This window comes from Rhinolophus sinicus, chromosome X (genome assembly GCF_036562045.2).
Source record: "Rhinolophus sinicus isolate RSC01 chromosome X, ASM3656204v1, whole genome shotgun sequence".
NCBI lineage: Eukaryota > Metazoa > Chordata > Mammalia > Chiroptera > Rhinolophidae > Rhinolophus > Rhinolophus sinicus.
The window spans coordinates 20,637,264-20,653,717 of NC_133768.1; the positions used below are offsets into that span (position 1 = coordinate 20,637,264).

Below are 16,454 nucleotides of genomic sequence, written 5' to 3' on the forward strand. Positions count from 1 at the left end.
AACAGAAACTCATAGACACAGACAATGGTTTGGTGGTTGCCAGAGGGTAAGGGGGGTGGGGGGTGGGAGATGAGGGTAAGGGGATCGAATATATGGTGATGGAAGGAGAACTGACTCTGGGTGATGAACACACAATGGGATTTATAGATGATGTAATACAGAATTGTACACCTGAAATCTATGTAATTTTACTAACAATTGTTACCCCAATAAATTTAATAAAATAAAAAAAAATAAAAAAGAATTTCTAGTTTCTTAGATTTGTCATTAAGATTACAAAATAATGAAGTAATTACCTGAAAATGTGCAATTTGATTTCAGAGATTAAAACTCTGTGAGCATGGGAAAAACAATATTCATATAACAGCTAGGTGAGCTCTCAGAGAATAACAGGTTTAACATTAACAGATAAAAAGGATTGGGGACCTAAGTAAGATATGTCACCATGTGCTCTACTTCTAACAGGTCAAGTTCAAACAGTGGCAGAGTTAAAAAATACAATCTAGGCATTGTGATTCTTAACCTAATATTAATTCACCTTCTTGAAACAGTCTTAAATTATTTGGATAACTCTGAACATTTAAAAAAATATAAATTTTTACATATATTTATGTACACATATAACCACCCTTTCATAATTATTCTTAAATTACACTAGTGACAAATATTATTCAGTTGTTACTATAAATTTGTTGGAAATAATCAAAGATCTCAATGTTATTCATTGAAAAAGCAAACCCACATAATATTTTACATGTTTATTTACAATTGAAAGAGTGGTTCAATTTTCTCTGTAGAAAGATCATGAATAATATGCACCATTATTATTTTTGTTCCATCTATTTGCTGAGTTAAGTGCGAATGTGATCATCACAGTGATTCCATCAGTGCTGCTTAAGTAAGGGAATCGCTTTCAACATTCACAGCTAAAATTTGGTTTGCTGGAGGTTTACAAAATAGGATACAGTGATCTGCCCTATAATGAATCACACTGTCAGTTTACAAACATGTTTTAAAATTAATTTGGTTACATAAAAGGTATAAAATTGCTACTTGCATCTATTGTAATATAAAGAAAATTTTGCTTTTTTCTAGAAACCAATGACCCCTATTTTTACATTATCTTATAGAGTACTATAAGTATTAATGTATAAAAATAACACAATGAATTAAATTCACTTCATGTGCTTCCATACCGAGATTCAATATGGATCGAATTCATCTAGAGATTGCTACAAAAGAAAAAGGCTAAGTCAACTACGCCTTCAAATTGGAGAATTGGACTATATTCATCCAAAGAGGATATACATGGTGACAAGCACACTGTTAAAAGCAATAATCAAGAAAAACAAAAAGCCTTTAAAATCTATTAAATTTTTTGGAGCTTAAATTCTGTTGTGGGAAAGGGATAATTAAAAAAAAAAAAGTAAAACCTCACCTGTTATTTGATGGTGGTTTTACGGAAGAACATAAACCAAGGAAGAGGAACAAGGAGTATTAAGGACGTTTTGATGGTTTTGATAAGGGTGGCGAAGAAAGGTCTTATTTAGACAGTGATATTTGAATAAAAATGAGATGTGGGAAAATAAGGCACATGCAGAACCCAAGCAAGCAACCCAGGGAGAGGCAACAGCTAAAACTGTCATCAGATAAACTAGTGTTTAGAGAGCTGAAGAAATCACAAAAAGAACAAGTGCTTGGAGAAGGGTGGTCATGGTGGAGATAACAGAGGATGAGGTCAGAGACTTAAAGTGGAAAAATTTGTGACACTTGTTGGCCATTATAATGGCTTCAGCTTCTATGCTGGTAGAAAGTGCTGGAGCATTTTGAACACAGGAGTGCCATGATCTGATCTATTTTTCCAAGGTCACTCTGGATATGGTGTTGAGAACAGCCCAGAGCAAAGCAAGGATAGAAGTAACATAGTTAGGAGATAACTGCAGTGATCCAGGTGAGAAATGCTTATGCCTTGGAATTAGCAATGAAAGTAAATTGACAAGATTCTGTACACATTTTGCACTTATATTTCATAGTTTGTTAACAGATTGCATGAAGGACATGGGAAAAAGAGAGGAGTCAAAACTGATAAGGTTTTTAGCCTAAATGACTAGAAGAATGGAATTTCCAGTAATTGGCATGAGGAACAGGTTTGTGAGGCAAGATGAATAGCACGTTTTATTCACGTTAAGTGAAAAATGTCTCTTAACCATTCGAGTGGAGATGCTGCATAATCAGTTGGATATAAGAGAGTAATTCAGACAAGAGGACCAGCCTGGAGTGATAAATCATGAAACTGTTGACTCAGAGATTGCTTTTAAAGCTTTCTGACACCAAAGTTAAAAGGTTAGAAAAGAGGTCTAATGATAGGCCTACATTAGAAGTTGAGGACACAAGAAGGAACTACCAAAGTGACTGAGGTGATACAGCTAATGAGTATAAAGTTCCCGGTAGTCAAGTTTTTCTTTCATTTTTGAATTTGAATTTGAATTTTTTAAAAATCTCGCTCTTATAGACAGAGAGTAGAATGGTGGTTCACAGGGGCTGAAGGGTGGGGAAAAGGAGGAGAGGTGGTTCAAAGGGTCCAAACTTCCAATTATAAGAGGAATACATTTTGGGGAATCTCACGTACACCATGGACTATAGTTAACAATGCTGTGCTATATAATTAAAAGTTGCTAAGAAAGTAGATCTTAAATATTCTGAAAACACACACACATACACAAAGCAACTATGGAGGTGATGGATGTTTTAAACAACCTTACTGTGGTGATCGTTTCACAATATGTATTCGTCAAGTCATCATGTTGTACACATTAAACTTAGACAGTATTATATGTCAATAATATCTCAATAAAGTTGGGGAAAAATGTTTCCAGCATGAACAATTTTCAAATACTGCTGCTAGCATTATTCATGGTGGTCAAGACAGGGAAACAACCCAAGTGTCCTTCGATAGATGATTGGATACAGATGATGTGGTACATATACACAATGGAATACTACTCTGTCATAAGAAAAGATGAAATATGGCCATTTGCAACAACATGGATGGATCTTGAGATTATTATGCTAAGTAAAATAAGTCAGACAGAAAAAGTCGAGAACCACATGACTTCACTCATAAGTGGGATATGAAACAGAAAGCAAAAAAACAAAACAAAAAATGAACAAGACAAACAAGCAAAGCTCATAGACACAGACAACACTACAGTGGTTACCAGAAGGAAAGGAGTGGGAGGTAGAAAAGGGGAAAGGGGATCAAATATATGGTGATAGAAGGAGATTTGACTTTGGGTGGTAAATACACAATGCAACACACAGATGATGTATTATAGAATTGTACACTTGAAACTTATATAATTTAATTAACCAATGTCACGCCAATAAATTTAATTTTTAAAAGTAAAAAGAAAAAAAATATTGCTGCTAAGTAAAGAAGGATCAGCATGCCAAATTTAGGGATATGTAGATCACCAATGACCTTAGCAAAGTACTTTTGGATGGTTGAAAACTTCTCTGGAGTGGGTTTAAGACTCATCAGGAGGAAAAGCAATAGAGATAATGAATATATGCACAGCACTTTCCAGAACTGTGATACATAAAGGGAAGGAGAGAAATGGAGTGGCATGTAGAGAAATAAAATGGACCAAAGGAATTTTTTAAGCTGGATTGAACATCAACATATTTTTGGGATCAATAGAACCAACCAGTTGAAAGGGGAAAATGGTGATGCAGGACACAACAAGAATTACTGGAATGATGACCTTGAGTAAGTAATCTATGAGGAATCTTGCACTGGATGTAAAGACTGTCCTAAGTTGAGAACATGGAAATCTCATCCATAAGAACAGGAAGGAAGATTGAAGGTAGGTGCAAAGACATATGCAGATGGAGTGTCAGCTTATGCATATTCTTCAGGATAGGCTTCATTTTCTCAGTGAAATAAAAAGAAAGGCTATAAACTAAGAGAGAAAATGGAAGTAAGGAGTGAGGTACTGGATGTAGGGAAGGTATGAAGTAGTTACTATGAGAGTGGGAATAAATGGACTAGGGGGACATTATATGATTTCTGGGAAAGATTAAGGGCCTACTAGACCAGTCACCATAGTGGTGACTTTTTCTTAAATTACGTTCAGCTATTCAGAAATAAATGCAAACTTGGGGGAGAGTTAGATTAAACTAGAATTGTGGTTTGGCTAGGTGTTATAGGCTGTGTCCATCCAATATTCATGTTGAAGACCTACTCCCCAGTGCTACAGAATATAACTGTACTTGGAAATTGAGACTTTAAAGAGGTAATTAAGGTAAAATGAGGTTATGTGTGTGGGCCGTAATCCAATAAGACACGTGTCCTTATAAAAAAAGGAGATTAGGACAATGCAGAGGAAAGATCATGTGAAGAAAGAGGAAGAAGCTAGCTACAAGCCAAGAAGAGAGAACTCAGAAGAAATCAACCCTTTGGACACCCTGACCTTAGATTTCTAGCAGCTAGAACAGTGAGAAAATAAATTTGCATTGTTTAAGCCACCCACTCTGTGGTATTTGTTACAGCAGCCCTAGCAAACTAACACATTTGGTCACAGGTTCAACCTGTCATTTACATTCCTCACAGCAACGTCAGAGAGTTTTGGTTGATTCACGTTGTTTATAAAACTTGGTTTTGCCAGTCTTACCCATTTTAGCTATTGTGATGCATGTGCCGTGGGTCTCATGGTGTTAATTTATATTTTCCTGATGTCTAAAGATGCTGAGCACTTTTGATAAGATTGTTGACCTTTAATATCTGTTTTTCTGTGTGAAGTTCCCACTCGAGTCTATTGCCCATTTTTGTTGGGCTGTTTCTTGTTTAACTTGTGATTTGCAGGAATCGTTTTTGATTAAGTCCTCATACAACTGCTTTGTCACATATATGCATTGTGAATATTCTCTCCCTATATATATAGATTGCCTTAGTATTATCTGAATGATGTTTATCAATGAAAATAAATTTATAATTTAAAGGAGTAATTTATTGTTTATCTATTGTTTTCAGTGCTTCCTAGGTTCCATCTCAGAAACCTTTTGACTACCTCAAGTTTATGAATATATTCTGCTTACTCATGAAAATGTTACACATTTTTAAATATTACATGGAGATCTATGATCCATCTTGAACTAATTTATGTGTGTGGTGTCCGGTAGATGTTTATGTTCACTTTAATCCATACTTTTGTAAAATTGCTCCAGAATAATTGTTGAAAAAATTTTATTTCTCCATTACATTGCTCTAGTGCCTTTGTCAAAAATCAATTTACTGTATAAATGTGGCGCTCTTTCTGTATTCTCTATTGCATTCCATTGATCTATTTATCTACCTTTTTGTCAATACCATACTGTCTTTATTACTTTAGATTTATAGTAAGTTTTATAGTTTTCCTTTCCAAGAATATTTTGATCATTATAGATCTTTTGAATTTCTATATACATTTTAGAATAAACTTGTGAATTCCTGTGTAAAAAAAGCCTGCTAGGATTTTGATTTTGATTGCATTGAAATTATACAGCAATTTAGAAACAGTTCACATCTTAACAATATTGAGCCTACCATTCCGTGAACATATTTTCTCTCTCCATTTTTTAAGGTCTTTTAGAATTTACATCTCATCAATGTTCTGTTTATTGCAGAATAGAGGCCTTAGGCACAACTTGTTAAATCTAGCCCTAAATATTTTATTTTTCACACAATTGTAAATGGTAATATTTTAACTTTCATTTAATTGTGCACATTTTTGTATATTGACCTGGTATTCCATGACTTTGCTAAATTCACTTATTTGTTCTGATAGATGGATAGATGAGAGATAGAATGATTTAGATTCCTTTGGATTTTGTACATATGAATATTTACAGAAATTTGTGGATGTTCATGAGATATACTTATCTATAGTATTCTCACAATGTTGTCTGGTTTTGTTATCAGGGTTATGGTGACTACATCAAATAAGTTAGGGAGCATTCTATTTTCTGGAAGAATTTGATCACATTGGTATTATTTTTTCCTTAAATATTTGGTAGATAATTTATTTTGCAAATTTAATATCAGCAAAGCTATGCATTTTATTTAAATATTGCTTTATTGCATTGTACAAATTTTGATATGTTCCATTTATTTTTATTTAGTTCAAAATATTTTCTAATTTCAATTGTGATTTCCTATTTTACCCATGGGTTATGCAGAGTATATAATTCCCAAATACTTCTAACTATTTGGTGATTTTCCTGATATCTTTTCCTATTGATGTTCAATTTAATTCTCTTTGGTCTGAGAACAAATCTTGTGTTCTTTCAGTCCTTTTCAAAATTAATTGAGGCTTCTTTTATGACTGAGACTATAGTCTATATTGGTGAACATGCTATGTGTACTTGAAAAGAATACATATTCTGTATATATTTTATGCACTGTCCTAAAAATGTTAATTTGGTAAACTTTTATGTTAGTATAATCAAATACTATATATGTTTACTGCTTTTATGTCTTTTTGGTCTATAAATTACTGAGAGAGAAGTGTTGAAAACTATAACTGTAATGGCTGATTTGTCTACTTCACTGTTAGTTCTGTCAGTGTTTACTTCATGCATGCTTAGATTTATTAATATTCCATACACATTAGGTTATGTATTTTTAATGAATTCACCATTTTATAATTATAAAATAACTCTTTAACTCTGATAATATTTCTTATCCTGAAGCCTACTTTGTCTGACATTAATATAGATTTTCAAGCATTCTTATTATGATGATTTCCATCTTTTATCTTTTTTCATCATTTTCTTTTATTTTAATCTATATCTTTATATTTAAGATTCATGTTCATGTTTTATGAACAGCATATAGTTGAGTCTTATTTATATTTTTGTATAGTTTCAAAATTTCTGCCTTTTAATTGGGATTTTTAGCCTACGTACATTTAGCTTCCTACTTGATAAGCTTGGATTTCAGTCTATCATCTTGCTATTTATTTTCTATTTGACTCATTTGTTTCCTGTTACTTATGTTCTTTTCCTAACTACTTTTGTATTGCATAGTTTTTGTACTTCATTTAATTTCATAACCCATTTAAATAACCTTTTCCTTTTCAAATTATTACTCTATAGTTTATAATATGCAACAAATAAATATTATATAACTTCATACATAATAACATAACACCACTATAATTCTTCTCTTTTGTCCTTTGTGCGCTTGTTTTTTATATTTTATATATATAGTATATATATATTATATATTATATATATATTTTATATATATATATACACACACACACGAGCACTCACGTGTGTGTGTATGACGTGTGTGTATATACACATATATACATGATATCTATCTATCCCCTACCTCATCTTTTTTCTCACTATGCTCCAGTTTGGACAGTTTCTATTGCTCTGTTTTCAGTTCACTGATATTTTAGTCTATACTGTTCTTTTCTAATCTGCTTTTGAATCTATACCATAAATTGCTCATTTCAGGTATTATATCTTTCAGTTATAAAATACATATATTGTTCTTTTTCATAATTTCCATTTTATTATAGATTCTTATGTTCATATTTTTCTTTAAATTAATAAAAGTATTTATAATAGCTTTTTAAATGTCTCTTCATGTGTTTCTACTGATTATTTTTTTTGCCTAGTTATAGGTCCCAAATTTCTTCTCTTTTTCCTGACTTAGACTATTCTAAGCTATACATGTACAGTTCAGTATTTACCAAAGATTCAAGCAGATCCCTATATAGATTTTTTCAGAGTTCATTCTCTTTGCAAAGTCTACTTTTTTGATATCCTGCCCCACACACAGCCACTTCCGTAGCTCTGAACTACAATCTCAGTCTCCCCAACAAAGCAAGACATATTTATGCTCTGTTTGGGGTCCAGCCTTGTGCCATGATCTGGAAAGTGTTTCCAGACATAAGCACAATCATTTTGTTTACCTTCTCTCAGGTATATCAGTCCTCCCCTACTTGTTATCCTGTGCCTGTAAACAGTTGTTTCATATACAAGTATTTCGTTCAGTTTTCTTATTTTTTATGTTGGAAGGGCTATTCCCATACCAGTTATCCCACAATGTGTGGATGCAGAAATCTTTTATTTTTCATTCAGTTTTTAAATCAATTCATTAGTTCATTGTCTTCCTGAACAGATATTTATTAACAGTAGATGCTAACAGTAGTACATGCTAATTAATAAGATACTGTCCCTGCTTTGAAGGAGCTTTCAGTTTACTGGAGTAGAGACTGATAAAATAATTTCAATGCAATGGGATAAGAATAGAAAAGGAAGATTTAAAAGTAAGTGTTATGTGATAAAAGCAAAAGTGTTCATTATACATATTATCCAGACCAAAGTCAAGTTTTGTGGTACTCTCTATGATCCTGGATCTCAACCATGGCTACATTGGAAGCCCCTGGGAAGCTCTAAAAAGTACTGATACCTGGGCCCTACCTCAGATTTCCTGATTTAGTTGGTCTGGGATATGGCCTGGGCTCTGAGCCTTTTTAAATCTCCTGTTAATATTTGCTTTGAAGTCAAAGTTGAGAACGCTAATCTATGGTAATTTTTATCAGATAGGACTTATGAATAAATGTGTGGATTGGTAAAAACTATAAACAATGTTCTACCAGCAAAAATGTTTACTCTGTATTTTCTGTTGCCAATGTTCCAAAACAGTTGTTTCATATGTTTTTTTTGCAGTATTATAGTGTCACTGTTTTGATTAAAGTATATTGATTAAATAGATTGACTGCATGGGTTCATCTAACAAACATTTATTGTGTCTTCTATTTATATTCACTGTGCTAAGTGCTATAGCTTTAACACTGTGATAAGTTGACCATAGCAAAGGGTGATATGCTATTTGACATTAGCTTGACAGTGAAATTTTCTCATAAGATTGATGTTTCAGAAGTATACTGGCCCATGTACATGTGCATTCTTGTTAAGAAGCAAATACTGATTTGACTGTACAACAATATTTATGACCAAATTGCCCATTCCAAAAACTATAAGGATTGACCTTGCCTGCTAGTTTCTGAGGATATCTCTCTCAAAGAAAAAAACAGCACAAATATAATTAATTCATACATTGTAAAAGGTTATCAGGGAGGGAGTTTGGGAAACTTGTAAATAAAGCAATCTAAATCTATAATATGAACTTAAATTTTTAAACAGCTATGCTGATAACATCTAGAAAGTAACACAAGATTTCAAAAAATAATACATATATTTATATAATAAACAGTACAAACATTCATTCTTATTTATAAGTGGGGAATATGTATGTGGCAGAGTCAACTTTGATAGCTAAGTGCATTTTTTTTGCCATATTAAAAGAGAGCATGTAATCTGATTAAATTTGGGACATTCCCAGCTTCTAAAATGCAATGACAAGAACAATGGTGACTCTTTTCCCACCTAAGGGACAAGAAACTAATAGAACATGAGAGAACAAACACACATAATGTGCAAGTTAAGAATGCTAACTATCTTACCTCATCTAGCTACTTGGCAACTTACATACTGTCCAGGTAGCAGAAAACCTGCCTCCGCAGTCTGTTTTACCAGGTGGAAATGATCACATCTAATTTGAATTGTCACAGAGTTAGAGATTTTGTGGTCTGTTAAGTTCGCTGCAGCAAGTTTCATCCCTCTGTATCTTCCTTGCAATTTCATGGCATAGCTATCCACTAGCAGCAATTCATTTGCAAGCTTGATAATAATTATTTTCATTGAGGTGTCTATGTGACATTTGGTATCTTGAGATTAGAATTCTTAACTGTATACTTTACTTCCAATATTTCCTTGGCATGTCACACTTTCTAAAGCAAATTCTGACTCTCAACATGTGTTAGCTATAGACTGCTGAGCTATTCAGTATGTCAACAGTCAATCTTTCTAATCTTGAGCCTCTTAGACCCTTGGGTACAGCAATGACTGGAGAAAATCTCTGAGATACTTTCATTCTCTATTTCTCTGCAGGCCTACAATCACCTTCTCAAGAATACTTGTTAAAGAAAATATAGAGTAAAACATCAATTAGCTTTATCTTTTTACTATGCTGAATACTCATCTTCTGACACATGCTTAAGTAATTTAAATTGAAAAAAATTATTTCTGTTGAGTTTAATACTTAAATCACTTATCAGGCTTCTATTCCTTTTTGTAAAAATATAGTGATGCTGAAAAGGCTTAATTTTTATACCAATGTATCTGAATCCAAAGTCCAATCATGAGAAACAACACATGCATTATACTGAGAACAATTTAAAATTAATGTATGTTCTCAATTTCATATTTAGAGAACCAGATTTTCCCAAGTAGCACTTTAATACCATTAAAATATTTAAGACCAAGTCCTCTTTCTTTATGGCATTTGAAGTTAAACCCAGCTTTTTAAATCGAGACATAATTGACATATAATATTATATTAGTTTTAGGTGTACAACAGTGATTCAATATGTGTATATATTGTGAAATGATCACCACAATAAGTCTAGCTAAAATCCACCTATTTTTTTTTTATTTCATGGTTTTATTTTTTAAAGGTATTTATTAAAATATACCTAACATATAATATTATATTAGTTTCAGGTGTACATCATAGTTATTTGACATTTATATACCTAAAGAAGTGATCACCATGGTAAGTCCAGCAACCACCTGACACTGTACCACACTATCACAATATTATTGACTATATTCCCCATGATGTACATTGCATCCCCATGACTTGTTTTATACCTGGAAATCTGAACCTCTTATTCCCCTTTACCTATCCCCCACTTTCTCTTAATTTTTCAATTATAGTTGACATTCAATATTATTTGATACTAGCTTCAACTATATAGCTCAGTGGTTAAACATTCATGTAATTTATGGCCATACCACCCTGAATGCACCCAATCTCATCTGATTTCAGAAGCTAAGCAGAGTCAGGCCTGGTTACCACTTGGATGGGAAACCACTTGGTTTTTTAATGATAGGAAGGAGAGAGGATGGGACTGAAACAAAAAATAATAATAATAAAAAGTGATTTTTAAAAAGGCCATTTCACATGGATTTTATGGAAAGATAACACAAAGGTGATCCCACCAGAAAAATATGTTATTCAAAGTCACTGGCAATTAGTAGGTTTCAGAGGCAAATATTTACCAATAATAGCTCACTTCAGGAGTGGTCTACCCTCCCCAATTAGAGTGAAAGGTGACAGTTGATGCTTTTCATAGGAAAATATTCTGTTTTGCACTATCTTGATCTCTTCAACTAGACTAAGGTTTATGAGGACAAAGTTTATGTCTCCTTACTTGCTAGTGTATCTCCAGAGACGGGTGTTGGGATAAGTGGATTTATATAAATTATAAAGTGTAGAGAAAAGAAGCCTTACTGGAGAGTCAATATTCTCAATCCCCCAAACCTGGAGTGGTCCCCTGACATCACTGGATCTCAGACATGAGAAGAAAATGAGAGTAAGAGTAGATATTTTTTAAAGTTCTCTTCAATTCTAACATGTATAACCCTAAACCGATGAATGCTTCAAAATCTGAATTTATAAAGTGTGATTCCACTAATGAGCTTCATCAGCAAACTGCCTCAGGCAATGTAGTGTAATGGGAATAGCAGGACAGTTGGATCACAAGCGTAAGCAGTGTGGTTGTAGGGATGGCATCCACCTCTCTGTTTTGTAGTTTCTGCTCACATACAATAAAACTGAAAACAACCTCCAATTTGTTGTTATGATTAAAGTAATGATACACTACACAGAAACATAGCAGTTAATAAACGGTAACTATTATAACTATAAAATATTTTTTACAAATAATAATATGGGCTTCATGGAGGTTGAAGCCATATCTAGTCCATTTTCCAAATACCCCTAATGCTTGGCCCAGTGCCTTATATAGAATGGTGATTAACTAAATGTATGCTGAAATAAAATAAATGTTAATATTAATTACAGAAGAATTGGACTGAAGCCCAAACTCCATATCTTGGCATTATAAATCCCTAGCAATCTAGCTTTCAATCAACATTGTTTGTTAGCTATTTTCTTTAAAGTATACAGATCTTTGAATCATTATGTTTAAATTGTTATACAGGGATTATTTTCTCCTCTTCCATCTTTTCTCCCACCTGAATGAAGGAGGCAAGGTTTATTATTTCTGAGATACAACTGCAGCTCCCCCTTTTCCTGCCCTGTGGAACACTTCATACCTGACTCCTGGTATAGATGGTAAGTACCCCAGGATAGGGGACATCTTCCTTTGCATTTTTGAAACCCAGTACTTATTTCTGCCACGTGGTAAGTCCTCAATACATACAGAGGATGCCCAATACATACAGAGGGTGTATATCATCATAATGATAAAACAAAGCCAGTCCTCATTGCAAGGCAGTAAACAAAGCCATCTCTTTTTTAAGAGATGTTATCTTAAAATGTGTATACATTTTTGGGGACCCCTGGTATATTTTTATATTGAGTTAAATTTTCAGTGAATGAAGTGAGCAGAATGAATAAAGCACACATTAATTACAATTTCAGGTACAAGTTTAGGACAAAAAATGCAACTGTCTGTTATTTTGTCTTTATAAATACAAACAAGAGAGTAAATCAATCATTGGAAACACATGTCTTGTATCAAAATAGACTGCAAAATGTCTTTTTATCTCCACCAGCCCTGCTCATGCCCAGAGGCCCTTTTTCAGAGGGATTACATTGCTCATTATTATCTTATCTGAAAGAAATTAAAAGAACAGTTTTATGATTTTTCTGCTTAATTGACATAATCATAAAATAAAGAGGTTGGGCAAGCAGAGATCAATAAAGGTTGGTTCAGAGGATTAGAATAGAATTAATATATCTTTCTCAAATAATGGATTCAAAATTTAAATTATCCAGAGATCTGGATTTAAGTTTTGCATCAAACCACACAGAAATGCTTTCTTCGAAATTGGTTTTGAATTCACTATTAATTGTTCCAATTTCCCACAAATATAACAACATTTGAAGGATACAAAAGTAGAAAAATCATTTTATGTTTCACATTTATTTTGTTACTAATGCTGTAGAAAAGAAAGCAAATGCTAATTATCTTGTTTACAATCATATACTTATTGGCAGGAGAGGAATTAACAACCTCCCCCCAAGCAATGTCTCTCTAGCTGCAAAATAAACACCTCAATTAAGAAAAAAAGGTAGCAAACAGAAGGGAAAAGGTTTTCCTAATTTAACCATTCCAGATGCATACAATTGTCTTCTGAAATGAACTAATACTTTAAATAATAGTCCCAATCAAACAAGAAAATTGACTGAACATTTGAACTATTTCCTAATGTCCAGAGGGAACAGATAATGCAAGCTCTCCTGCTACTTACTAAACCTTACTTTTTAAAAAATGCTGCTAGGCTACAATGATGGTAACATTTTTGGTCAATAGCAGTTCACCTAGTGAGTGTTGATACTTTGGTCTGAGTGAAGCTTAAAACAAAAAGCAAAAATGCTGCTAGGGTAAAGTCAGAAACATGGCGGCATGAGGGATTCCGCATGATCTCTCTCCCAAAAGTTACATTAAGTTTCAACTATAATTCAACAAAAGATTCCTTATACAACAAACAAACACATCTGAGAGATTCGCAAATTGACACATCTGAAGGGGGGTGAATACGGGCAAACAGAGCAGGAGGGAAGGGAGAAGTGCAGAGATGGGGCCATGGCCTTGGATGCAGCCTGGAGCACACTGTGGTCCTGGGAGGGTGGAGGATTCAGGCTTCAGGTGCACTCTCTGTGGCCCTGAGCAATCCTGCCTGAGTGACCAACATAGGATACTAAACAAACTATGGGGGTCTCAACTTTGGGGGCAGAGACGTCGAGGCAACTGAATACAGAAGTGTGAAAACTGTGTTCTAACAGTCCTCATTGCAGGGCAGAAAACAAAGCCAGGAAGCCTGCCAACCTCCTCCCCAACCCCAGAGTTTGCCTCATCCACAACCTCCCAGTGCTAGCAGTGGGCCCTAGAAGACATTATAGCACTGTCAAATTAAAGAGCAGAATATCTACAGCCCTGAGAACTGGAGAGACAGTTTTGAGTAGCAGATGCACATAGAGGCTAATTCCAGCAACAAGGGTGGAAATATAGGGACAAGGAAGCTGTGGTCTTGCAGTCATCATTACTTGGAGGAAAACAAAGACACAAACACAACATGGCCTCTCCCAGCCCACCACACCCCACCTTTCATGGATGATGCCAGCGGGGACACCCAGGGCTGTTGCAGCGTACAGCTCTGCATCTGGCTGCATGGATAACAGTGGGATTTCAGGGGATCAGGATCCCACTGCACATCTTCCCACAGGGTTGGTGCTGGCTGACTGAGGCAAGCTGGTCACAGAGAAGACGCCCACCACCCCAGAAAATCTTCTATGCTGAGAAGCAGGAAAGGGCAAGAGAAAATAAAATGATCCAGTGCTACCTACAGTAAAACAAAAGAAAGACCTCTTCATATCAACCTGCTGCAGAATTCATTACTGTAGATGCCCAGGAAGAGAAATAATCCATTAATTACAATGAATAACCAAGGTAACGAGCCAGGTCAGAAAGAAAATAAAAAATCTTCAGAAAATTAACTTAGAGACATGGAAATATGTGACTTAAATGACAGAGAATTCAAGATTGCATTTCTGAAAAAACTCAACGAGATGCATGAAAACTTAGTAAAGCCGTTTAATGAACTCAGATATAAAAGCAATGAACAAAATGAATATTTTACCAAAGAGGCTGAAATTTAAAAAAAAGAATCAAATAGAAATTCTGGAGCTGAAGAACTCAATAAAAGAGATAAAGAATGAAAAAGCAAGCTTAGGATATAAACCTGACCAGAGGGAGGAAAGAATTATTGATATCGAAGATAGAAATTTGGAAATAAAGCAGATGGAAGAAGAGAGAGACTTGAGAGTTAAAAAACAAAACAAAACAATGAAAGCATAATACACGTACTGTGACTCCATCAGAAAGAGCAATATGAGAATAATGGGTATACCAGAAGAAGAAGAGAGGGAGAAGGGAATAGAGAACCTATTCAAACAAATAGTTGAAGAGAATGTCTCAAACCTATGGAAAGAACTGGATCCTTGAATACAAGAAGTAAACAGAACACCTAACTACCTCAATTCTAATAGGCCTTCTGTAAGGCACATTATAGTGAAGCTGTCAAAAATTAATGACAAAGACAGAATTCTCAAGGCATCCAGGGAAAAGAAGATGATAACCTACAAAGGAAAGCTCATTAGATTACTATCAAATTTTTCAACAGAAATTCTACAAACCAGGAGAGGGTGGAATCAAATATTCAAACTACTGAAAGAGAGAAATTACCAGCCAAGAATAATATACCCTGCCAAGTTATCCTTTAGATATGAAGGAGAAATAAAGACCTTTCCATATGTACAGAAGCTGAGGGAATTTTCCACCAAAAGGCCTGAATTATAGAAAATACTGAAGGAGGTTACTCTATCTGAAACAAAAGGACAAAGGGATACAAAACTATGAGTAAGATTACTAACAGACAGACAGAAGCAGGAAATGGCAACTCCTACACAGAATACTCTTAAATATAACATAAAGGATAAAAACATAAAAAAGAATACAATTTGCTACTGCAACTCAGAAATGAACTCATAGCATAAATAGAGATAATTTGTGACAACAAAAACATAAAAAGGGAGTGTGTGAAGGTCTGAATTTGTAAAAAGGAATAGAGATAAGATGAATGCTGAAGAAAAAGGACTACTGTATCTATGAAACTTTCTTTTACATAAACTTAATGGTAACCACTCAAAAAAAAAAAAAATCCATCACTGAGACACATAACATTAAAAAAAAGAGGAAACAGAGGAAAAATTCATAGAATACCACCAAACTAAAATAACAGTCAAAAATACAAAGGCAAATTAACAATGAAGACACAAAGCCACCAGAAAACAGAAGCTAAAATGGCTGTAGGAAATCCTCATATATCAATAATAACTTTAAATGGACTGAACTCACCAATAAAAAGGCACAGAGTAGCAGATTGGATCAAAAAACAAAACCCAACCATATGCTGCCTCCAATAGATGTAGCTCAGCTACAAGGACAAATATAGACTCAAAGTGAAAGGGTGGAAATCGATACTCCAAGCAAAGAGCATCCAGAGAAAAGTGGATATATCCATACTTACATCAGACGAAACAGACTTCAGGATAAAACATCCTGAACAAGAGACAAAGATGGACATTTCATAATGATAAAGGAGACAATACAGTAACAAATAGACATAACACTTACCAATATATATGCTCCCAATGATATACTCTCAAAATATAAAAAGCAACTACTAACTGATCTAAAGGGAGAAACTGACAAAAACATAGTTATACAAGGAGACCTAAA

The 16,454-nt window shown here is 34.0% G+C and overlaps 1 non-coding gene across 1 annotated transcript; it reads left to right on the forward strand.

The window, feature by feature from the left end:
- The first annotated feature begins 13,435 nt into the window (after positions 1-13,435).
- On the forward strand, positions 13,436-13,505 carry LOC141569783 (small nucleolar RNA SNORD56). The gene has a single exon (XR_012493579.1). It is a non-coding gene; the product is annotated as a small nucleolar RNA SNORD56 (small nucleolar RNA).
- Positions 13,506-16,454: the final 2,949 nt, after the last annotated feature.